At 38.2% G+C, this 24,933-nt stretch overlaps 1 protein-coding gene and 1 long non-coding RNA gene across 5 annotated transcripts in view; both read left to right on the top strand.

Moving 5' to 3' along the window:
* The window catches only part of SAMD12 (sterile alpha motif domain containing 12), a 479,717-nt gene that overhangs the window by 57,191 nt on the left and 397,593 nt on the right, over positions 1-24,933 (top strand). The gene's annotated exons all lie outside the window — the stretch shown is intronic.
* Positions 1,405-12,035, top strand: LOC119471639. Its single transcript, XR_005200700.1, has 2 exons — positions 1,405-1,609; positions 11,751-12,035. It is a non-coding gene; the product is annotated as an uncharacterized LOC119471639 (long non-coding RNA).

Here is a 24,933-nt window from a genome sequence, read left to right as displayed (position 1 = left end):
ATAGCTCATCCTGGCCTTTCTCTTTCAGTCTAATTTTTGATCCTGCTTTCCAACCATGTTTACTTACAGTTAACTCTTTAATACTTCTAGTAAAAGGAGGCCAATGCATTTTGTAGGCAATTGAAAAAGAGGAAGAATAGGGCTACTGGCATGAGCTGGTACAGTCTTGGCTTTAAGTCTTTATTAATTTCCTGTAGGAATATGAGGGTATATTTGCTTTTCACCAGCGCTGTCATGATAGATATTACTCGAGTTCACCAAAATCCACTTCTCCTCCCCTGCTGGGTTCTTGGGAGACTGTATTTTTAATCTCCCAGAACAACTAGTTCTAGATAGTGGCCTATGAGAGAACATGGCATGCTGCACTTACAGGTTGGGGCAGCAAAAACCCCAGTGCAGTTTCCAACTTCCTTTTTCTCTTTGGGGAGTGTGGTGGCCACATATTAAGATGGCAGAGCCCAAAGTCAAAGGAGCTTCAATCACCAAGTCACTGCATGGAATACAGCTGCTCAGACGCTGACTTACAGCAACCTTTGTATAAGTGAGAAATGTACTTTCATGGTGTCCCTAGATTTCAAGGGTTGTTTGTTACTCCAGCATAAGTGCAGCCTAACTAGATTAATCCAAGTGGCATCTGAAAACATTGCAATGCTGCATCCTCTTAGGCTGTAAGCTCCTCAAAGACAGGAATCTTGCTGAGCCTCAGGTCAAGTGCAAACCCCAACAAAGATTGGTATGCTTAACTGTTACTCTCCAGTCAGTATTGATCATGACTTTCTTTTTACCAGATAGACTATCAGAGCTCTTTTCAGTCTGAACTACTGAACTAAAATTAAATTGCCATTTGAAGATTTTAGAACTTTTCTCCTGGGCCCCAGCAATTGTTACTCATGTCAGGACATTCTAGGGCATGCATCTCTCTAGTGCCCCATTTTGTATTGTATGTAAGTGACAGAAATTAGTCACTGCTTCCCTTTACTTTTGTGTGGCTCGTGTTTTTTTCTGCCATGTATTACTGAGTACTTGGCACCTGTACTGGTCTCAGTTGTTGGGCTTGAGACTTAGAGATAAATGTTGTTTTGCCAGTGCCATTACTGTATGTGTGTGTGTTGAGGGTGGTTAATCTGCTTCAGCAATTATTTTGTTTTGAAGAAGCTGACTTATTTTTACCTCCTCAGTGCAAATCTGGTATGTATGGCTTACCATTTACGCATCGACTTTCTGAGACACAAGTGCTTCTCCTTGAATGACCTCTTCTCCTCTTGAGCTTAGCTGGCTAATATTTATCAGCAACATCTGGGGCTTAGCACAATGAAGTTATTTACAGAAGTGCTTATTAAATACACTTTTGTGAGTCATGGTTCTTTCTAGCCAACTCTGCCATTTTGTTGAGGATGGCACCCAGTGGAACCCCAAGATTTGCAGCTATTAGGAAGCAGAGGCTTGTGTGCATTGATCAAAACTCACAGATGGTAGAGGGAAAAGGAACAGTTACAGTGGAAATGGACATTAGAAATCATCTAATCCAACCTGTTCATTTTACTTCTGAGAATATTGACAGGCAAAGAAACGAGATGACTTGCAGTAGCTGCAAGTGAGTTATAGAGATGTAATAAAAATTAGAATCTTTCCTTCTCAGTTCACCATGGCTTTTGTTTCTTGGGACTTTATTGAGTACTTTAAGCACGTATTTATGAAGGAAATGCTTTGTTTGTAAATTGTTTCTTAAGTATTGTTTTCACTCAGGGAAGAAAAATATGAGAAATTTCAAGTTGTGTCTGAGTTAGTTATTTTCAGTGTTTTAAGAGTTTCCCAGCCTTCCTTCTGAGTCCTCTTTCGAGCCATTGCAAGGTTAGGGCAGAACAGGCCTTTAGCTTTATATTCTGGGTATGGATGGGGATGGGTCCTGCTGACAATGAAATGAGAAGAGGACTAGCTCTCCGACTGTTGTCAAAAGTGATTCTGGTGAAACCCCGTCTCTACTAAAAATACAAAAAATTAGTTGGGCATGGTGGCGCGTGCCTGTAGTCCCAGCTACTCGGGAGGCTGAGGCAGGAGGATTGCCTGAACCCAGGAGTCGGAGGTTGCGGTGAGCCAAGATCGCACCATTGCACTCCAGCCTGGGTAACAAGAGCAAAACTCCGTCTAAAAAAAAAAAAAAAAGTGATTCCCAGGGTCACATGTATTTTCCTACTCACTCTTTTAAAAACTATATGTGATTCTTGATCTTTATATAATAGCATGTAATGTATGTTTGTATAACTGATAGTAAAATTAACACTGGTGAATTCATCACCAAATTTATGAAATAGGCTCCTTGCTCTTGAATTCATCTTCTTATGTGTTCTCTAGATGTGACTGGCTCTCTCAGTTACATCCTTTTGTTTTCTTGCTTTTCATTTTGTCTTTCTATAAAACGTTGTTGCCTAAACATATGTACAAATGTCCTCTATCTTTAAAATAGCCACAATTAAAAACAACCTGTTTCTGTTTTTCCACTCCGCTCCTCAAATATAGTGATTTATCAGACTGTCAGCAGCCCTTTTCTTAAGTTTCTATCATTTGCTTCTTTTGCAATCTCCAAGAAGATGACAGCTAGCTCATCTCCATGCCTGACTTCTCTCCTGGGTCCTTCTGGTGGGCAGGCCTACCTGAATGTACTCCAGTGACATCAAAGGGCCACATCAAAAGAAGTAGAAGAAAATCGCCTTCTCCTTTGGCCACCCTCCTGATTTTAAAAACATCCTTGCTTTTAATCCCAAATAAATGTCCTCAGGGAATAATTTGTATATACTTCCTGTATTACTGCATTGTGCACGCTTGTGATTTGATCTGTGGCTACACTGCTATAACTGTAGTCCGTAAAGTCAACAATGAGTTACATTTTTTTCCGCCATCCTGCTCCATCTTTTGGTGCTTGTTCTTTCTCACAATTCTGCAGAGTTTTACATTGTGGATCAATTCCTGTTTTGTGTGTTTGTATTTAGAAATGTGCCTTCTTCCTTGGTCTGTGAGATGCTGCTATAACCTGGTTTCCTGCTTATCTTTCTGATTCCTTATCTTTTTCCTCCTTTTTTTTTTTTTAAATGACCTCTTTGACTTTTCTTTATTTCTCAAATAAATGACTTCTGAGCCTTTCAGCAGCCTTTTTCTGGTGTTTCTTACTATCCCCCTCTTTGGCAGTTTCGATGCGGGTGACAAGCCAGATCCTTGTCTTCAAGTTCGACCTCTCCTGAGCCCTTCTCCTTCACTTTCAGCTGCCTGGTAGACATTTCCACTTGGATATACTGCAATTATGTTAATTGACAAAATAAAGGGAAAACAACAGAGGAAAGATTATATCACTTCTTCAGGAACTCATAAGCCTTTGACACAAAAATCAAGGAGAAAAATCCAATGTGTATTAGACAGCAGTCAAGCTCATTTCTCATCCATCTTGTCATTCTCAGGGAAGGTCCTTTTTAGAAATGCTGCACATCTAAATTTGATTCACATTATTATTCTAATTTTTATTCTTTTATACTCAATTACTGGGTATTGATTTCTATATTTGTGGACTAGAGATTTATTATATTTTATACCTTTCTGAACAAAATTTATTAATCAGATAATCCCATGAACCATAAACTTTAGCACACTAGTTACTTTTACCTCTAGTCAGGTTGAGAGTTGTAATTTAACATTTGGCTTCTTTTTTATTGATGAAGGCAGTTTGAGACTGATTTGGTTTGACAGTGTTTGTACCCAAATCTCATCTTGAATTATAGTTCTCGTAACTCCCATGTGTCGTGGGAGGGACCTAGTGTGAGGTAATAGAATCAAGGGGATGGTTACCTCCATGCTGTTCTTGTGATGGTGAGTGAATTCTCACTCACAACATCTGATGGTTTCATAAGGGACTTTTCCCCAACTTCTCTCTGCACTTCTCCTTGCTGCTGCCATGTGAAGAAGAACATGTTTGCTTCCCATTCCACCATGATTGTAAGTTTCCTGCCGGTGAATTGTGTCAATTAAACCTCTTTCCTTTATAAAATACTCAGTCTCAGATATGTCTTTATTAGTGACATGAGAACGGAAAAATATAAAGACAATGAGAAAAGTTAAAGTTTTGAATATTTATAAATGGTTTTAATTTCTATTTTAAATTAACCATACAGAAAAACAATGCAGATATAACTTAAAATGTAGAGATGTGCTTTTCTTAAAAATTTATTTTCACCAAATTTATTTGTTATGCATTATCAAAAGTTTAAGTTTGTATAATGTTGTCATCAAAATAGCATTGTTAAATCATTAAATTGGTTCATTTTTACTTTGTTTTCTTCTGTTTTTGTTTTGGACCCTGGAGAGAAGGTTTTGTGGTGTTTAAAGCTTTGGGAAAATTTCCTACAAAATTTGAAACATAAAAACTAGTATAGTATGAGCATTATTTTAGAATAATAACAAAAATACAAATTTTAAAAAGCTGACAAATACCACTAACATCTCAAAATACAGAAAAATAAGTTTTTATTAACTGAGTAACATACCCCTATAATACTTTTTGGCCTTCATATTTTGACTGTTTGCTCATTAACTGTGTCTTTTTAAAACAATGAGTTTGTAATATTTCTCTGTTTCAAGAACAGATAATGCAATCTTTCCTCTATTGTGTTTGACTGAAATTTCTTGGTATTATTGATATTTGGATTTCTATTATGTGACCTCTCACATACACATACTCACTGATTATTGTAATGATATAGATTTGAGCCCTAAAATAGGAATTATTATATATTCTACCTCCTATTATTCCATATAAAAGAAAAAGAAATAAGATGTGTTTATAATTGTATGTGCCCTTTTATCAAATCTGTTTCACATTTCTCTTCTGTTTCATTATCTGTGAGAATGAGCTTTTTAGCTTTCAGTTTTTCAGGTCTAAAGATCGGAAGAATCTCTCAAAGCCTAGCTCCTGCTTCATTACATTTCAGAGCTTTTTTTCCTCCAGTGCTCATGTTTTCCATCTACTGTCTCGTGACTCTGAATGAATCCAAATGGGTGGGAAGGTAGTGCAGAAGTATTCTTAGAAGTCATTTGTATACTCATACAGCTAGTAATGACTCTACATGAGTGTCAGTGAACCATATCATACCATAAAGACTATATAAATACATCTCACTAAACTCAAGCTAAATGTGATTCCACCTTAACTTCTCCTTACCTGGGTCCCCAAAATGTCTGGGATTCCCTAGAATTGCCTGAAAATGGGAAGGTATGACTGAGGAAAGTAGGAATTGGAAGAGACAATTATTTTAACTGACTATGGATGAAATATCTCACTTTTGAAAAATTCGCACATTTTACCAAAATATCATGTAAATCCACTGGCAAGGCTTGTTTTCAGCCCTGAGCAAATGAGGGATCTTAAAGTTTAAGTTCCCTGAGCTTCACAGTATATTTGCTCCCTTTATCATAAATATAAATAATGATTGCCAAAAAGCATTAGATTTCTGAATCTTAACAGTTTTAGTTATATATTTTATAGTTTTAGTTTTATATTATTTTGAAGCTTTATTTTTAAATGTGTTTTTAAATAAAAATATTTTGTTTATTGGCATCACCCCTCTCAACAAAGAGCACATAATCAATTTCAAACTGAATCTTTACAACACCCCACTAGATTTTTATATAGGAATATGCCTTAGTTTTAAAATGCATAGTTTTGTATCATCATTCAGTAAAGGTAACACACTAGACTTTCTATGCATGTCACCTGACTACTACACAAAGAAGAGAAGAGGAGACAATGTTTTTAATTACAGCAAACACTTGTAGCAGTTATCACAGACCAGGGGCTGTTCCAAGTGCATGTCACATGTATCTCCACCTCTAGTTCTGGCAGAATTGCACAAAACATAAGCTAAAAGCCCTCTCACTACAATCTCAAGAAATTCTAGATAAAATAGAAATCCTAATAAGCGTATGATGAGCCTTGCAGGGAAGTAAAGCAAATCAACAGATGCTCAAAACAAAAAGGAAACTGCAAATCAGAGAGGTACATATGTGGGACTGCTCTGTGGAGCCCTTGCTAGAGGGCTGATATTAGGTGTTAATACTCATTTGACGTTGGAGGCAGGAGAGTTGGAACTGCCATCACTGCATAAAATAGGAACTCTCAGAGGACTGTATTCTATGGGAAAGAGTGGTCTAAAGAGTTACCCATGAGTACAGGAGAGCAAAAGCAAATTCATCTATTTTAATCTGGGTTCTAGGTAGGGGGAGAGTAGGTCTTCTTGGAAAAAGCTGAGTTCATGTACCTGTGTTCCTATGTGCTCCAGGAGCTATAAGCTGAATAATTAATTGCTAAATTTGTGTTGTGCTAGTGACAGCTTTGGGACAGTTGCCAGAACCAAAATATACTCTAGAGGGAATCCTTTTGAGATATTAGAGAATCATTAAATAGCTCTCATTTTTTCTCCCCCTGAATTGGGACCCAACTAAAACGTAAAGTGTTGAGTCAGGCTGATATGAGTCAGAATTTCTATTCCTGAGAAGTCTGGTTGAACAACGTATGACATGAGTTTGCTAGCACTTGACCCTCAAGCGTGATCCACTTCTCCATTAAGCCTTAGCTCTGTGTCACTGTCTCACGCCCCAAAGATTGTATGTGGTCTAGCAGTCCATCCTTGCCGGTATATAACAATAGTGTTATCAAGATGTTATACCTTACTGGTAAGATGTAACAATTCTAAAGTTGCATGCACATAATAAAATAGCCTCAAAATGTGTAAATAAATGGAATGGAAAAATTGACAAACTCACAGTCATAGAAGAAAGTTTTAACTTCCTTAGTATTTGAGACCTAGGTAGACCACAGTTAGATATAGAAAATATGAATAGCAAAATAAAAAATCTTGATTTATCGGGCAAGGTTAGAACCCTGGACTGACAACTAGAAAATACACATTCTTGTGCATTACAAGGCAATAAGTTAGAGGTGACAAAATTAAAGATAAATATGCTTTAACCTAGAGATTCCGCTTGCATAGAGATACTTTTTGATATGGGAAAGAAGATATTTACAAAGATGTTAATTGTAAAATTATTTGTAATGGCCAAAAGTAAAGAATAAGTGAAATTTTCATGAGTAGAATGCCAGATAAATGATTTTTTATATTCATGCAAAAATACGAAATGTTAAAATTATTGAACTAGAGTTATATGACTCAAAATAGGTTGGTCTCATAATCTTAAGTGATGATCTAGTTGTAGAATAATATATGAAACATATTTATGCTAAGGTTAAAAAGATAAAAAATATGAATGTATATAAATAGAAGTTACAGGAACATGCTAGAGTTTATAAACAATAATATTAGGATTTTATTTCTAGAGGCAGGATAAATGGAGAGCACAGGCTTTACAAAGGTCCTTGTGTTTAAAATATTTTATTTCTGTTTTAAAAATATCTTGAATTTCATTAGGTATAATTTCAGAATGACAAATTTGAATGAAACCACAAAGATGCAAATATGCACATTAGTTATGTGAAAAAGTCTGTGTACCACTAGTACTCAGGTCACAGTGAGTCTTTGGACTCCAGTTTTCTTTCTGCCCTTTCATAGCTACTGTAGTTGAGGTCATCTTTAAAGACTCATTTCAGATGCTCTTTTTCTCTGTGAAAGCTTCTCTGATCTACTCCAACCCCAATCAAAATGAACCTTCCTAAATATTCCCTGTGTTAGTTCATTCTCACATTGCTATAAAGATACTACCTGAGACTGAGTAATTTATAAAGAAAAGAGGTTTAATTAAATCACGGTTCTGCATGGCTTTGAAGGCCTCAGGAAACTTACAATCGTGGCAGAAGGAGAAAAGGCACATCTTACATGGCAACAGGCTAGAGAGAGCAAGCAAAAATGGAAAACTGCCTTATAAACCATCAGTCTCTTGAGAACTCACTATCCCTAGAACAGCGTGGCGGGGAAAACACCCCTGTGATCCAATCACCTCCCACCAGGCCCTTCCCTTGACATGTGGGGATTATGGGGATTACAATTTGAGATGAGATTTGGGTGGGGATGTAGAGCCAAGCTATATCATCCCCCACTCTTTGCTTGTTCCTCTACTATGGCCCTTATGTCATGAGTAACTGGACCCGTGTCACTTTCTATCATCAGATTGAGAGTTTCTTGAGGATAAACTCTGTGTGCCTTTGTCATCTCTGGCTATCAGCACCTTCAGAATTGATTAGATTCTGAAAATAGGATTAACAAATGATATTGACAATGACAATTCAAATAATCTTGGAGCCCAAAAATTACTCATTGGTGATAGCCAAAAGGACGTATGCAAACATGTCATTTGCCAGTTGGAAAAGATAGGTCAAAATGTCTAAAATATTGTGATTTATAAGTGATATTTGCAAGAGAGTCCTGATCAGTTCTGTCACGTGAGTCATGAAGAATGCCATTTTTGTTTAATACATCAGGCCATATTAGCAATTCTAGAAGACCATGCTGAGATTATAGGGGTGGCATTTTCAATTTTAGAATTTAAAAGGATAAACTTTGGATTATTGAGAATACAAAAGAATCATACTCTAAGTGGGATTGTTTTTCATTTAAAACTTTGACACTTATTTCTTAAGGTCACTGGTTGATAGATTTCTGTTCCCTACATTTTAAAGATGAGAATACAGGTGAGGCATAAGAGTGAGGACTCCAAATCTAAATTCCAGACCTTTTGCTCAGTGCTCTGTCCATAAGTATTTTGCCCTGGCATTCTCCAGTTCCCCAGTCTCAGAGTGTGACTTATTCTTCTTTTTTCTAAGCCAGTTTAATAGAACATTATTAACACCTAAGATAGTCACTGGAAATCACCAAATAACAAGGACTGGTAATTGTGCCTTAAAATGATCTTTATTAAGTGTAAATTGACACACTGCTCAAGGATCCAGTTGTAAACATTACCCAATTTTACATTGCAATTGAAAGGGGCTTCTTCATTGGCTGTGGTTGGGTTGCATATAGTGTAATAAATACTTTCTGATGGTTTGTTTCTCTGTTTCAGGAAATGTAATGATAAACATACAACAGAGCTAGGAGTTGGTCTGCAATTCATTGGCACTATAGATTATTTAATAGAAACATGGAGATTTAGAATGTGCTGATTTGCAGAGTGGAGGAGACCTCTTATTTAAATTTTGTGATATGAATATTTTTAAAATATTGATTTGGTTGTCACTATGGGCTATAGAAATCATTTGGTTCTTTAATTCATTAACAAAAGGCTTTGTATGTAGTGTCCCTGGGATAGTGTGGAGGAAGATAAGCTTGTTGTTGCATATCAATAACACAAAGTGATGCACTAGGAGAAATCCTGCTGGCTTCATTTGCAGGGGAAATGAAGAGGAGGAATACTGTTGTTTTAGAAAAATGAATTCGGTATCTTTTTTTCTGGCACCCACTCAAAAAGAGAAAAAAAACACTGTAAGCAAACTGTGAAACTTGGGTAGGAGTGTTTTAGTTGTTGTATTAGCGATTTAAAGAAAACAATGAACGGGAATCAAGTGTAAAGATAAACAACATCAGGAAAGGAATTCTTCAGTATGTTTCCTAAAAAGGTTTTTGTAGAGGCTAATTTACAATTCATTGATTTGAGGAGGTATGCTGTATGTGTCTTACTTTGTTTTATTCTTACATTTACTCGGTTAACCAATAACAGATGAATATTAGCTCTTTTGTGCTTGTTGAATTAATATTTTCCTTTATTTTCTTTCCAAACCCCTATTGGTCATCTTTAGTGTTAATTCCTTTCCCCCAAATGCACAAACATGGAAAAATATAGCTTATTACTGAGGATTCTCTAGGGAAATGGAACAATTAGAGGTCCAAATCTAAATCTGTCTTTCTATTGACAGACTAAAGAATCGGCTCATGTGGCTGACCTGTCTGAAATTCATAGGGCAGGCATACTAGCTGGAAACTCAGGCAGAATTTCTGTGTTGCAGACTTGAGGCAGAATTTTTTCTCTGGGAAACTCATCTTTGCTTTTAAGGCCTTTAACTGATTAGGTGAGACCCACCCATATCATAAAGGGTAACCTGCTTTAAAGTCAATTGGTTGTAGATGTTAACACATACCTTTCAAGTAACATCTAGACACATTTGGCCAAACAACTAGGCACCATAACTTAACAAGTTAACACATTAAATTACCCATCGCATGGGGTGTGTGTGTGTGTTTCTTTTCAGTATAAAGGGTATTAAGACCACATTTAAGTTATTAGAAAACTAGGAAAGAGAAGGAATCATATATCTATTACTCTACCAGATTCTGTTTTATTTTCTTCCAGTGTTTTTAATAAAAGCGTTTCTTTTAAAATATCTTGAACATATTTGCTATATGTTACAGATATGAAAGCTTTTGTGTCTTGCTCATATTTGTTCCAGTTGTTAGAGAAAAAACACTATCATGGGAACTTGGTGCTCTTGATGCTTGTCCATTCTCTGCCTAATTTCATTCTCTGTCAATTTTCTCACTAATTTCATGAGTTGAGAAAGAAAGAAGGTCCTTCCGAACTGTGGTTTCCTTCTCTATTTATGAAGAGTTTGGGTTTGGTAATCTCAAGTGACCTTCTGAGCTTAAATATTTTATTAACCTAGGATGTCCTCAAGTGTGTTATGTGCACCCCTCTATGACTATATGCCAGAAGATTGGAGGTGGTATGAGGATGATCAATGTTTGATTTAGCAATTTAATATTGTGTATATTTGAAAAAGAATTAAGGCACCAAATCATGATTTTTCTCTGGTAATTGCTTAAGACAAGGTGAAAACTAACAAAGGGAATTACTTTAAAGAAAAATATTGGGAAAATACATATTTTTCAATTACATAGAAAAACATTAATGGCCAAAGTTTGGGATGTATACTGTAATAACCTGTGAATCTGATTCAATATGCTCTCACTCTACCCTTCAAGAAACCCATAAAGACCACGTTCTCTTAGCAGACAGCAGTGTAGACAGGTCATTGCTCAGTTAATACTTTGCCCAACCTGTATTGTGCTAAGTACTGTGCCAGGTGCAAGAATCTTTGGGTAAATGAGATGTGGATTTGGCCCTTGCTTACTTAGTCTAGTGGGGCATCAGAAGCGTAAATGATTAATTACAACCCAGTACTTTATCTACAGTAAGAAAAGTATGTTCTCCTGTCAGGCCGGGGATAACAGAGGAGAGAAACTAGCCTTACTCGGGACGTCCAAAAAAACCTCACTGAAGTCATTCTTGATCTGGCCAACAAATTGGCAACAGGCATTCAGGTGCAGGGAATAGGATGTCTGAGAGTTTCAGCAGACTCATAGGTATTTGTGGCTACATTTTTTTTTTTTAAAGGAAGTGCCTGTGGAAGATGCTGTTGTAAAACTTTTTACCTGGTCTTGAGTGGCAAGCGCACACCAATTTTTCAGTATTCACAGGTTTGATTCTGGAATATTTGCCATCTCTGAGTTTTTCTGTTACCTAACTTGGAGCTTCTATTTCTTTATTCCTGAATGAGTCTCAAGCAAAAGTCTGAATATTCTGTAAACATTCTTTTTCAGTATGGCTTCTTTTTTTTTTTTTTTAAGAAAGAGAAAAGGAAAATGGTTTTCAGTGATCTTGGATGAGGGAAACTTTGTATCCTTAATTAAATGCCTGCGTTTGGTTTTGTGTTTGCTAGGAGCCTAGTGTAAAGCAAACTGATGTGGCCTTCTGTTCTCTTCCAGGCACCAAGTGCTTTCTGGGCTCAGTTCCCAATGAGTCTGTGTAATGCATTCCTTCTGTCCCATCCCATGTTGCAGATCTGTGGAGGCTGACATCATCATCTTGAATAATAAAGCTATTCCCAAATGTAACAAGTTCAAGTGCCTAAATGGAGGAATGGCGGTTAGGGAGATGTAGCGGGGCTTTCCAATGAGTTCATCATTGCAATGGTGGTTTGCCTGCTATTAAAAAAATCTTCTTCTAGATATGTCTCATTGTAATTAAGGGAGATTAAACATTTAAATTTATTTTATAGGGCTAATTTATTGCTCCACGCCATCTGCCCAGCAAGCAGATCTGTTCATCTGTTCTCTTGACAGGCAGTGAGATTCAAGTTTGCCTTCCCTCTCAGTGGGCCCCTTTCTAGACCTTGGAAGCTGATGGGAATCCTATGGACAAAGTTGGGGTGGGCTGCCAGGAAAAATTGTTGGATTCAGTGTTGTCTCTGGTTGAGAGCAGAATAATGGCCTTCATTCCACATCAGGGCTGGGATTCACAGAAACCTCACCCCATTCCACCTCTTCATTTGATGCTAAGTGCTACTCAACATTGTCCAGTTCTCAGCTTAAATGTTAATTGGTCCAGGAGCCTTGCCTGACCACCTAAGGCTTGGTTTAGTCCCCTTATTCTATTCTCCGTTAGTACCGTGTTCTTTCCTTCTCATCACATGTGGTTCTCTCACTGCACTGCAAGCTGTGTGAAGGCAGGAATGATGGCGTTTGTTTGGAGCTTGCTTTGTGCGGAGAATTGTTCTAAATGTTTTATGTGTGCTCCATGGAGAGAGGTATATGACAGAGGTTAAGGGTCCTGGTTTTGGAGCTTGACTACTCACGTAAGCTCTGTGGAGTAACCGAAGGTAGTACTTGGGCTCTGATGGGCTGGGAACAGATAGTGAAAGATAGGACACCAGACCCAAGAGCTTATACTTTGTTCTGTATGCAGTTCTTTGCAGTGGGAACAGTCTTAGCACAGTCTCTCACTAGCTGTGTAACTCAGGAAATTTCATCTCACTTGCCAGGCAGGTAACCACAGATTAATCAAGACACTAGTGGAAGCTTGATACATGTTAACTATCTTTCATCTGTTCAAAAATGTGCATTTTTTAAACCTTTTAACATTTCTGAAATTGGGAGGCATCTTATAGTTGCTTGCATAATATGATTTCATTGCCAGTGTATTTTTCCCCCTAAGGAAAATGTAAAATAATGATGTGTCGGGCTCATCAAGATTCATTGAAGTATGGTATCTCTTTCTCTTTCCTCCACTTTGGACAAAGACTATGGGGTCTAGAGGAAGAAGTAGATACCCTAATTCAGGAGTTCTAATGACCTATTCATAAATGCTTATGCAGTGTTTAGAATTGCCTGGGCTTCTTTTTTTTATTTTTGGAGTCTCACTCTTGTCACCCAGGCTGGAGTGCAATGGTCCAATCTCTGTGTACGGCAACCTCTGCCTGCCAGGCCCAAGTGATTCTCCTGCCTCAGGCTCCATAGTTGCTGGGATTACAGGTGCCTGCCACTACACCTGGCTAATTTTTGTATTTTTAGTAGAGATGAGGTTTCACCATGTTAGCCAGGTTGGTCTCAACTTCCTGACCTCAGGTAATCTACCTGCCTCAGCCTCCCAAAGTGTTGGGATTACAGGTGTGAGCCACTGAACCTGGCCTGGGCTTTTTGTTTTGAGATATATATATATATATATATATACACACACACACACACATACATACATACATACATAGACACACACACATATACATATATGTGTGTATATGTTTATACATGTATATCTATACATGCGCACACACACACATACACACATTTATATAGTTTTGGGCCTTATCCAAGTTCTACCGACTTGTTATTGGCCTGGGCATCTGCATTTTGTCAGTTTCCCTGGAGAGTTCCGTTGCAGCTCCCATGAAACAATTTGAAAACCAGTGCCCTCATTCGTCCGCTGTTGGCTTTACCTTCCAGTCACTACTTTGCTTTTTTTCTATTTAGTTTCTTCTTCTCTTCTTTATGTGTCGAAGCACCCAGCACAATGCCTGGCACATAGAATGTTCTCAAAAAAAAAAAAAAAAAAAAAAAAACTAATGTGTTTCCTCATCCTTTCACCTTAATGTTTCCAAAATTCTAGGGAGGCACAGTTGAAGGATGTGCTGAAGAGATAGTGGTGTTGTGAGATGAGAGCTACCAGCTGAACTTTCTGTGAGTTGTTAGCAGGTAATGAAGGTAGAGAAGGAGGCAGGAAGCCAGACATATCTGGTTGCATAGTTTTTGGTGTTCTTCCCTGGGGCCTTTATAATGTCTTTCAAGTACTTTAGTTTCGTTTGATTTTCAAGGAAAGTGACCTGGGCTGAAATACCTGGAGCAACTCTGTACCCTCTTCGGCTTTCAGTCCTTACAAATATAAACATCTTGTGCTTGGAAAACCCAGACTGTAAGAAGCCCTTCTGACTGGCTGGTTCCTGATCATAGGTAATTGTGACTCTTACCTCTGAAGCCCTAGAGACACCTCTCGTGTGCTCTCCCCACTTCCCAAGCTACTGCTTCCATTTGGCCCTATTACGCATCCTTCAGTCCTTCAGCACCTTTTTCTGAAGATTTTTGTGGAAGATTATTTCCCTTTACCAAGCCCTTGGAACCTTGTAGAGCTATTGTTTTGCACTTAAACGATTGCAATTTATTGTGAAAGTAAAATACAACTCATGTTTGTGCCACCACATGCCTAACGCATAAGTGATGATATTTAGTTGAATATATGACCAGGAAAAGGTACAAATGAGTATTGCCATTTGGAGGAGAGCTGATGGACTCACCTAGCCATGGAGAGTTTCAGTTTTTTGTGGGGGATGGGTAGGGTAGGTTGGGAACAGATACTGAAAGACAGGGCACCAGACCCAAGAACGTATACTTTGTTCTGTAGGCAGAGAGGGCCAAAAGATTTTTCTTATCAGGAGGATGGTGGGTTAAAAATGATAACTGGGTAAGATTCATTTAGCATCAGTGATTGGCATAGGGAAATGCTGGGGGTAAAGCAGTGAAAGATGAATGTAAAGACTGTTGTAGAAATGTATGCTTGCCTAAGATTTTAAATGCTGTCAGAAGGAATGGAGAGTGAGGAATGAATGCAGAAATATGTTCTGAAGGAAGACTATTGCTGTAGGACAGGGTGTCTAATCTTTTGGCTTCCCTGGGTCACATTGGAAGAAGAAGAGTTGTCTTGGGCCACACATACAATACGCTAATGTTAATGATAGCCGGGGGAAGAAAAAACAATCACAAAATCTCACAATGTTTTAAGAAAGTTTATGAATTTGTGTTGTGCCACATTCAAAGTTGTTCTTGACCACATATGGGCCACAGATTGGACAAGCTTGCTGCAGGATGTGGACTCAGGATTCCTAAGGTTTCACTGTATACTGAAGTAGGGAAAGAGAAGCTGGCTTTAAAAGATGTGTTTTTGTTTGATCACATTAGGCTTTGAAATGAAGGTAGCTCTTCTACAGGGAAATACTAGGCAACAATTAGAGACTCAGAATGAGTGACCAGTAGATGGATCAGTTATTGAGATAAGAGATTTGGAAGTTGTACACAAAGAGGTTTAATTGGCATCTTGAGTGTGGGAAGTGAGTTTAGGACTGAGAGGCGGGAGGGGCAAGTCAGCAAGTCCGCAGGACCCTGGGCATGGAACAGACCTTTCAAGGGTCCATTTCCTCCAATCCTCTTAGAATTTTTCTTTGCATAGGGGACTAGGCCTTCAAAGATAACCACTTTTCCTTCATTCTTAGGCTGTTTAATTCTTCTTTTTTCTCTTTTTCCTTTTTTTAAATCCTCCCATCCTTTCTCCTTCCTTCTTTTCTTCCTTCCCTCTTTCCTTCATTTCTTCCATTCCCTCTTTGATGTCTTATGTTGGCTTCCTTTGTACTACTGTAGTGCAAAGATTCCTGGGTATTTAGCTTGGATAACCTTGAATATAAGATGATAGTGTAGGTAGAAAGGAAAATATAGACAACCTTGCAAAATCCGTGCCCTGTTTTTTATATTACATACACAAGACTATTTTGTCCCTCAAGGGCGAATCATTCCTCATAATAGAAATAAAATGCATTTAGTTAAATGGCACTTACAGGCAGTTTATCATTACCTGAATGTGTATATGTTTGGAAATTAACTTTCACTTGGATCTAGTTATATGTAATCTCATAAAAGTGATAGTCATAAAATTGCCTTTCCTTGTTCTTTAGTTTCTTAGTTCTGGGAGACTTAGAAAGCTTCTCACATTCCTATACAACAATGTTGAGAATTGAAATTGGAGTGCTCTCCCCCTCTCCAAATGCCCTTAGAACCACATTTCCTTAGAAACTGGACTTTAAAAGGGATATCTAAGATTATACTATTTTTAGTACAATAGTTTAAATAGTCACATTTGTTGCAAATATTGTGATCTTGTGGATATTTTAAATTATATATAAAACATTTAATCAAATTTATTTTATTTTCAAAACCAAATACTATTTGGAAAATTGTTGGAAATAGATGTATCTATTTTTTCCCTGAGAATAGGAGGATCTAATTATCTTCACAGATCTCAAAGAAAGAGTATCTTTTTGGTACTCTTATCTTGTTATTTGGTTTTCTTATCCTGCTACTGTCTGGAAGTCCCTGAAACTTACTTATTCTCTATGCAGCCAGGGTGGCCTATTTCTCACTGATGTAATAGTTTTTTCATCCTTGCATGGGGAAAAATGGACTGCTCTTTTCAAAGGACATATGCCTACCCTCTAGGATTGCTTGCTCATCTCACCCTTCTTTGGTTTATCCTCACTAAGATGTCTGGCACAGTCCTTTCCAAGAATCAAAATACTGCTGATCACCATAGCTTGCGCCTGTAATCCCAGCTACTCAGGTGACTATTTGGGAGAATCACTTAAGGCCTGAATTTCAAGACGAGCCTGGGTAACGTAGTGAGACTCCATATCAAAAAAAAAATTTAAAAATAAATAATCAAAATACTCAAAGTCAACATGAGTTAACACATTGCTTGCCTTGATCAATTTGTACATTTGTGCATTTCGTTCATCAGTTACAGAAATAAGTATGTATATGTACTTGATCATGGGTAAATTATAAAATATATGTTTTTTAACATTTGGAATTTGTCTATAAGGAATTTATAATCCAGTTACATGATGAGTAATAGCTTAAACAGCAAACTGTTAGTGAAAGGCCAAATTCTGCCTCTTCCCTCTGTCTATTTTAGAAATAAAGTTTTGTTGGAATACAGCCACTCACAGCCACTTACCTACTTGTCTATAATTATTTTCATGCTACAATTTAAATGCACATTTAAATAATTTTGGCAGAGATTGTATATCCCACATCCTAAAATGTTTACTGTTAGGTTTTTTTATAGACAAGAGTTTTCTTGATTCTTAGCTTCAAAGCATTGATGTTTCAGTCAGCTGATACCCAATTACTTGCCCAAGTTATTGTGGATAGGCAGTTTCAGATTAACTACACATTTATATAAAATATCTTATGCCTACTTGAAGAAGGGTAAGGCTTAGAGCCAAAAAGACGTGGATTAAAATCTCCACTCTTCTCCTTTATTCTTGTATGACTTTGGACAGTGGCTTAAACTCAGAGCCCCAGTTGCCTCATCAGAAAAGCGGGCTTACTAGCTGTCTGCTCCCTGGGTCATAAAGATTTGATGAAATAACACACATATAGTACTTAAACATACCACTATGTGGTAGTTTTTCTTGGTTGGCTTCATCCTCTGGGAAAGACAGGCCCTTGTAGCTCCAGGTTTACATAATTCTGCCAGTGAGATTTAATAAAATCTTGTTCATTCTCCCAGCATCATTTCAACTTCTGAAAAAGGATCCTGATTTACCCTGCTCAGGTCACATGTCCACCTCTGGGCCAGTCACTGCCCCACCAGGCTCCTATGGCCTGACAGAAGGGTGTGTCCCATCAGAAAGGAATGAAGACAAAAAAATGTCACTTCACAGCAGTGTATTTACCTTTGTTTGATCTTCTCATTTGGCTCCTACCCAATTTTTGCACATATTCCAGCTTGAGATAAAAATTTTCAAGGGCTAAGGCCTAGATCATGTGTGGCATTTTTATATGGCCAATTGCAATGGTGCAGGTTTAAGGAGCAGAAAGGCCTTTTTATGTAGCATCAATAGTGGCAACAGCAGCAGTTTATCTAGTGCCTGTGGTATGTTTAGAATTCTGTGAAAGACTCAGTCTCTGAGATTCTTAACTTTCCATCAACCTTGACAAACAGTAGGGATGATTTTCACATAGCTGAATGCCCCTGTATATATACACACCCAGGGTTATGCACAATTCACTGCATGCTGGTATATTAGATTTTTCTTCCACAAAAAGCATATGGGAATGCAAGTGAGACTGACAATATTATAGATGACCTTGAAGCTACTGGGGGAAAAAGCAATCATAAAGTGCTAGGCTACTTTAGCACTTTACTATAATTAAAAAATTACTAATGATATACCTCATCACTGATCATAATACTCTGGGGACCTGTGTCATGGTAATTGAGAGCCACTACCCTGGAAGAACTTGGAGTCACCTTGGGATTATTAAAAAGACTTATAAAATGAGTGACAATACATGGTTGAGTCCCTATGAAATAGAACTGGCATCTGGAACAGTCGGAAGTGTGAGATTCTCATAGATAAAGGATTAATTTGTTTCTGGGCCTGTATTAGTTTTAAGTCTCTTGTATAAGAAATAGAGACTCCTGCCATTAACATAAGCAAAGAACAACTTATTTTAAGGATGGAGTGGTATCTTATAGTATTCCATCGTTTAAAATAATATCTTGTACATATTAATTGTGTAGTATTTATTGAGTATATGCATCACCTCAACCAGAAAGTCATCAGAAACCCAGAAATTATTCTGTCTCCAGGCTTTTTCTCTGCTTATATGTGCATATATTTCTTTTCCCTTTTCTTCCCTGGGGCTGGCTTCTCTGTTTCCCAGTCCACCTGATGGCACATGGCCACCTATGGCTCCTGAGTTTATACTATCCAGTTTTAGTTGCATAATGAGGCTGACTTGAATTCCTCATGCCCAACTCTAAATTCTGAAGGAGAGGGAATATGATGGCCTGATGAGAGTTAGTGGCCCACCTTTGGGAAATCACTGGTGACACAAACATGGTGACCAGCAGCTCTTCCCCAGGGCCCTATGGCTCTGGGGTGAGGGTATGGACAGCATTCTCAAATGCAAATAAATTAATTTCAGACTAGGAAGAAACTCCCAAGAGTGTCCACTATGAGCCCAATCTGACAGATATCATAAAAAGTACTAAAGCCAACTCTCCATGCAGCAAGGCAGGATTATCTGGGGATCGGTGGCTGAAGTTGGAGTCAAAATGGTTCTGTCTCCTGATCTTGGGTGGAAGTCAGCCATACTCTTCTACGGTTATTATCACTCATGTTCTGTGCCAGCCAAGAGAACTTAGAATTGTCTTTTGAGAAAGTGTCAATTTGAGGCTTCCTAATTTTAATGTTAGCAGCTACTTGGTGCTGAATAATAATGGAATTCTATTCCTGGACTTCGTGATTCCATCTCTGAGCAAATGCAAAGCAGATCTTGGCAGGTATATCTATATATGATCAGCAATGCCAAGGCACTTCTTGCTGCTAAAGCAATGCAGCAGATGTGAGTGACATTTTTAGGCTGTTAGTGCTGAATGTAATAATGTTTTAATGTGAAATGTATCATGCATTACTCTTGAGAGATGGCTTGAATTGCCAGAAAGGGTCAATAGGTTTATATCCTAGTTAGGTAATTAGCTGCCTCTGAAATATCAGGCAAATTTCCTAACCTTTCTGAGTTTTGGTTTTGTTACTTGCAACATGGAGGTAATGATATTTTGGGAGAAAAAAAGATAATGCAAATAGATGCCTTATATATTATACACAGAAATAAATTCCAGGGGAGGCAGAGCAAGATGACTGAATAGACTTCCACCGATTATCCTTCCTGCAGGAACACCTAATTGAAAAACTCTCCACACAGAAAGCACCTTCATAGGAACCAAAAGTAAAGTGAGTGATGACAGTACTTCGTTTTGACTTTATACACTGAAAGAGGCACTGAAGTGGGCAGGAAAGACAGTCTTGAATTGCCTACACCACTTCTCTCTCATACCCCTGAGGTGGTCACATGGTGGGAAGAGAGAATCTGTGCTCTTTGGAGAGGGAGACCACAGTGGTTGCAGGACTTTCATTGGAACTCAGTGCTGTCCTGTCAGAGTGGAAAGCAATACCAGGCACAACTCAACCAGTGCTCACAGGAGAGTGTTTAAACCAGCCATAGTCAAGGGGAATTGCCCATCCCAGTGGTCAGAGCCTGAGTTCTGGCAAGCCCTGCCACTGTGAGCGAAAGGGCTCTGGGGTCCCAAATAAACTTGAAAGGCTGTCTAAGCCATAAGGAATACAGTTCTTGGGTAAGTCCTAGGGCTGTGCTGGGCTTGTAGTCAGTGGATTAGAGGGGCATGTGACCTAGGGAGACAACAGCTGAGGCAGCCAAGGGAGTGCTTGCATCACCCCTCCCCTAAGCCAGGCAGCACAGCTTGCAGCTCCTGGAGAGATTCCTTACCTCTGTTTGAGGAGAGAAAAGGAAATAGCAAAGGGGACTTTGTCTTACAACTTGGATACCAGCTCAGCCACAATAGGGTAGGGCACCAGGCAGATTCCTCAAGCCCCTGTTCCAGGCCCCAAAATCATGTACATTTTTGGATATACCCTGAGGAAGAAGGGAACCTGCAAACCTGCCGCCTTGAAGGGAAGGACCCAGTTCTGGCAGGACTTATGACCTGCTGATTATTCAGGGCAGGGCCCAGGAGGCTTCAGGTATGAAAACACATTCTCAGCTGTGGTTATTACAGGAAAGGACTCCTTCTTGAGAAAAAGAGAGGGAAGAGTAAAGGTGACTTTGTCTTGCTGCTTAGGTACCAGCTTGGCCACAGTGGGATAGAGTACCAAGTAGGTTCTTGGGGTCCTTGATTGCTCTTGGATGGCATTTCTGGACCTCCCCTGGGCCAGAAGGACCTTTTGAGTCCCAGGCCTGGCAGCATTTACCCCAAGTTCACTGAGGAGATGTTGGGTCTTGAGTAAACATACTGCCCTCTGGTAGCTGGGCAATATTTGCACAGGCCTATGGTGGTGGTAGCCATAAGGTGAGATTCCTCTGATTGTAGAAAGGGGAGGGAAGAATGGGAAGGACATTGTCTTGTGGCATGGGTGCCAGCTCAGCTGCAGTAGAATAGAACACCAGGTAGAGTCCTAAGATTTTTTTATTTCAGGCTCTGGATAACATCTTTGGACCTATCTGAGACGGAGGAAACCTTGTCACCCTGATGGGAGAAGAATACAAATCTGGCTGGCTTCACCACCTGCTGACTATAAAGCTCTACGGCCTTGAGCAAACATAGCTGGTAGCCAGGCTCTAGTTGTCATGGGCCTTGGGCAAGACCCATTGTTGGCTTCAAGTCTGATCCAGTGCAGTCCCAATGGTGATAACCACAGGGGTGTTTGTGTTACCCCTCGCTCAGCTCCAGGCTTCTCAACAGAGAGAGAGAGAGAGAGAGAGAGAGAGAGAGAGAGGGAGAGACAGACAGACTCACTCTCTGTTTGGGAGAAAGTAAGGGAAGAGAATAAGAGTCTTTACCTGGTAATCCAGGGAATTCTTCTGGATTTTACTCAAGACCACCAAGGTGGTACCTCTACAACAAACACAGCATTACTGCCTGTGGGTTGTTCCCTAATGCAGATATGAGTGCAATGATCCAAAACTTAGATCACAACACCTAAGTCCCACCTGTTACCTGGAAATTGTTTCCGAGAAAGATGAGTACAAACAAACTGAGACTGTGAAGACTACAAAAGACCCAACTCTCCAATGCCCAGATATTAACAAGCATCAACGTAATCCAGGAAAACATTACCTCAGCAAAAGAACCAAAGAAGGATCCAGGAACCAATCCTGGAGAAACAGAGAGTCCAGGTAACTAAACAGACATGAGACCTTTCAGACAGAGAATTCAAAATAGCTGTGTTGAGGAAGCTCAATAAAATACAGAATAGCACAGAAAAGGAATACAGAACTCTATTAGATAAATTTAACAAACAAATTTAAATAATTAAAAAGAACCAAGAAGGATTTTGGAGTTGAAAAATGCAATTGACTTACTAAAGAATGCATCAGTGTGCTTTAACAGCAGAACTGATAAAGAAGAAAGAATTAGTGAGCCTGCAAACAGGCTATTTGAAAATGTACAATCAGCAGATACAAAAAATAAAATAAAATACATCTATAAGATCTAGAAAATAGCCTCTAAGGGGCAAATATAAGGGTTATTTGACTTAAAGAGAATGTAGAGAGAGAGGGGGATAGAAAGATTATTCAAAGGGATAACAGAGAACTAGCCAAACCTAGAGAAAGATATCAATATTCAAATACAAGAAGGTTATAGAACACCAAACAGATTGAACCCAAAGACTACCTCAAGACTTAATAATTACACTCCCGAAGGTCAAGGATACAGAAAAGAGCCTAAAAGTACCAAGAGAAAAGAAACTAATATATGAAGGGGCTCCAACATATCTGAAAACAGACTTTTCAGAGGAAAGCTTACAGGCCAGGAAAGAGTGACATGACATATTTAAGTGCTGAAGGAGAAAAACTTGTATCCTAGAATAGTATATCCAGCAAAAATATCCTTCCAACATGAAGGCAAAATAGAGACTTTCCCAGACCAACAACTGTTGAGGGATTTCAGCAAACCAGACCTCTCCTGCAAGAAATATTAAGGGACGCTCTTGAATCTGAGAGAAAAGGAGCAATAAGAAATCATCTGAAGATGCAAAACTCACTGTAAATAGTAAGTACACAGAAAAGCACAGAATATTATAACACTGTAATTGTGGTGTGTAACCTCATATCTTGAGTAGAATGAAAGATGAACCAATCAAAAATGACTACAACTTTTCAATACGTAGACAGTAAGTACAATAAGATAGAAATAACAAAAAGTTAAAAAAGGGGGGGAGTTGGGGTGGGGAGTAACAAAGTTAAAGTATAGAGTTTTTATTAGTTTTGTCTTTGCTTGTTTGTTTGTGCAGTGAGTCTTGTCATCAACTTAAAACCATGGGCAGCATTGTTTGCAAGCCTCATGATAACTTCAAGTAGAAAAGCATACAGCACACATCAGGAGGTACCTAAAGTCTGGGCCTCCATATCCGTGTGTGTGTGTATGTATGTGTCTGTGTGTGTGTGTGTGTGTGTGTGTGAGTGAGTCTACATAGTTCAATCTGATAATAAAGTGAAAGGAACATTGTAATATAATGCCAGGTATTTTAAAATATATTATAGAGGTAACTAAAAATAGTAAATAATATCTATAAAATCAGCTAGGGAGAAAGGCAAGGAAACCATTTTAAAGATTTTATCTTATATTGGGAGAGGAGGAAGGAAAGCTGTAGGGGAAAAGACTACAGATAGAGGACATGTGGGCAGAGAATGAGAGCATATTTGGTATCCTATTTTCATTTAATAGAAAACTAGCATGGTAATCAGGATAATCACTAGTGGAATGGAAAATGAAAAGTAGAACTTAGAAATTAACTTGGGTACAATAAGGGAGGCAGTGAACAATAACTTGATCAAGCCAGGAAGAATAAGAAAAAAGGAAACAACAAGGTAAAGGAAACAGAAAACAAGGAACAATAGAAAGAATATAATTAAGGACATCAGTTGCTTCAGCATTATGCGTTACCAGGTTTTCTTACTATCTATACAAGTTCAGTTAATAAAGCCCAGGACCATGAAGCACTTTTCAATCAAAGAGGTGAGAACGGTTTAAATTACAGGAATGTGCAAAGATCAAACTTATGGTAATTTAAAGTTAAAAGCGCTGAACAGGATAAATAGGGACATTACTTGATTATAATAGGCATCATATGAAATAAGATATGCTAGTCATAAGCATAAACGTATCAAATGAGTGAAAAATGTAAAGCAAAACATATTAATTCAAAAGGGAATGGATGTTATTAAAATTTAACTGGGATCTCCATATATATCTGTAAGTATCTCACAGATACAGGCAAAATATGTGCTATAATATACAAAATTGAATATATTTTACTTTGACTTCTGTGAAGAGTCTTTTAGAGGAGTCTTTAGAGTTTTTTTAGGTATAAGATCATATCAGCAAGCAGAGATTGTTTGACTTCCCCTTTTCCAATTTGGATGCCATTTATTTTTTTCTCATGCTTGATTGTTCTTTCTAGAACTTCTATTACTATGTTGAATATGAGTGGTGAAAGTGGGCTCTTTTTCTAGTTCTTAGCTACAAATAAAATAAAATGAAATAAAATATCTATGAATACATTTAACCAGGGAGGTGAACAATCTCTACAAGGAGAACTGCAAAACACTGATGAAAGAAATTATAAATGATACAAACAAATGAACAAATATCCCACACTCATGAACTGGAAGAGTCAATATTGTTAAACCAACCAGACTGCTCAAAGCAATCTACAAATTCAATGCAATCTCTATTAAACTACCAATGTCATTTTTTACAGAAATAGAAAAACAATCCTAGCATTCATATGGAACCGAAAAGAGGCCAAATAACCAAAACAATCCTAAGTGAAAGGAATAAAGCCCAAGGCATCATATTACCTTACTTCAAATTATACTGCAAGGCTATAGTAACAAAACAGCATAGTACTAGTATAAAAGTAGACACATATATCTATGGAACAGAGTAGAGAACCCAAAAATAGAGCTACATACCTACAACCAGCTGATGTTCAACAAAGTTAACAAAAACATACACTAGGGAAAGAATACCCTATTCAATAAATGATGCTGGAAAAATTGGATAGCCATATGCAGACTAAAACTGGACCCCTTTCACTGTATACAAAAATTAAGATGGATTCAATACTTAACTGTAGGTTGAGCATGGTAGTTCATACCTGTAATCCCAGTGCTTTGGGAGGACGAAGTAGGAGGATCACTTAAGCCCAGGAGTTTGAGACAAGCCTAGGCAACAGAGTGAGATCCTATCTCAAAAAAA

The sequence above is a fragment of the Cebus imitator genome, unplaced genomic scaffold (assembly GCF_001604975.1).
Source record: "Cebus imitator isolate Cc_AM_T3 unplaced genomic scaffold, Cebus_imitator-1.0 Scaffold68, whole genome shotgun sequence".
NCBI classification, from domain to species: Eukaryota; Metazoa; Chordata; class Mammalia; order Primates; family Cebidae; genus Cebus; species Cebus imitator.
This window is presented reverse-complemented; position numbering and strand designations above follow the sequence as displayed.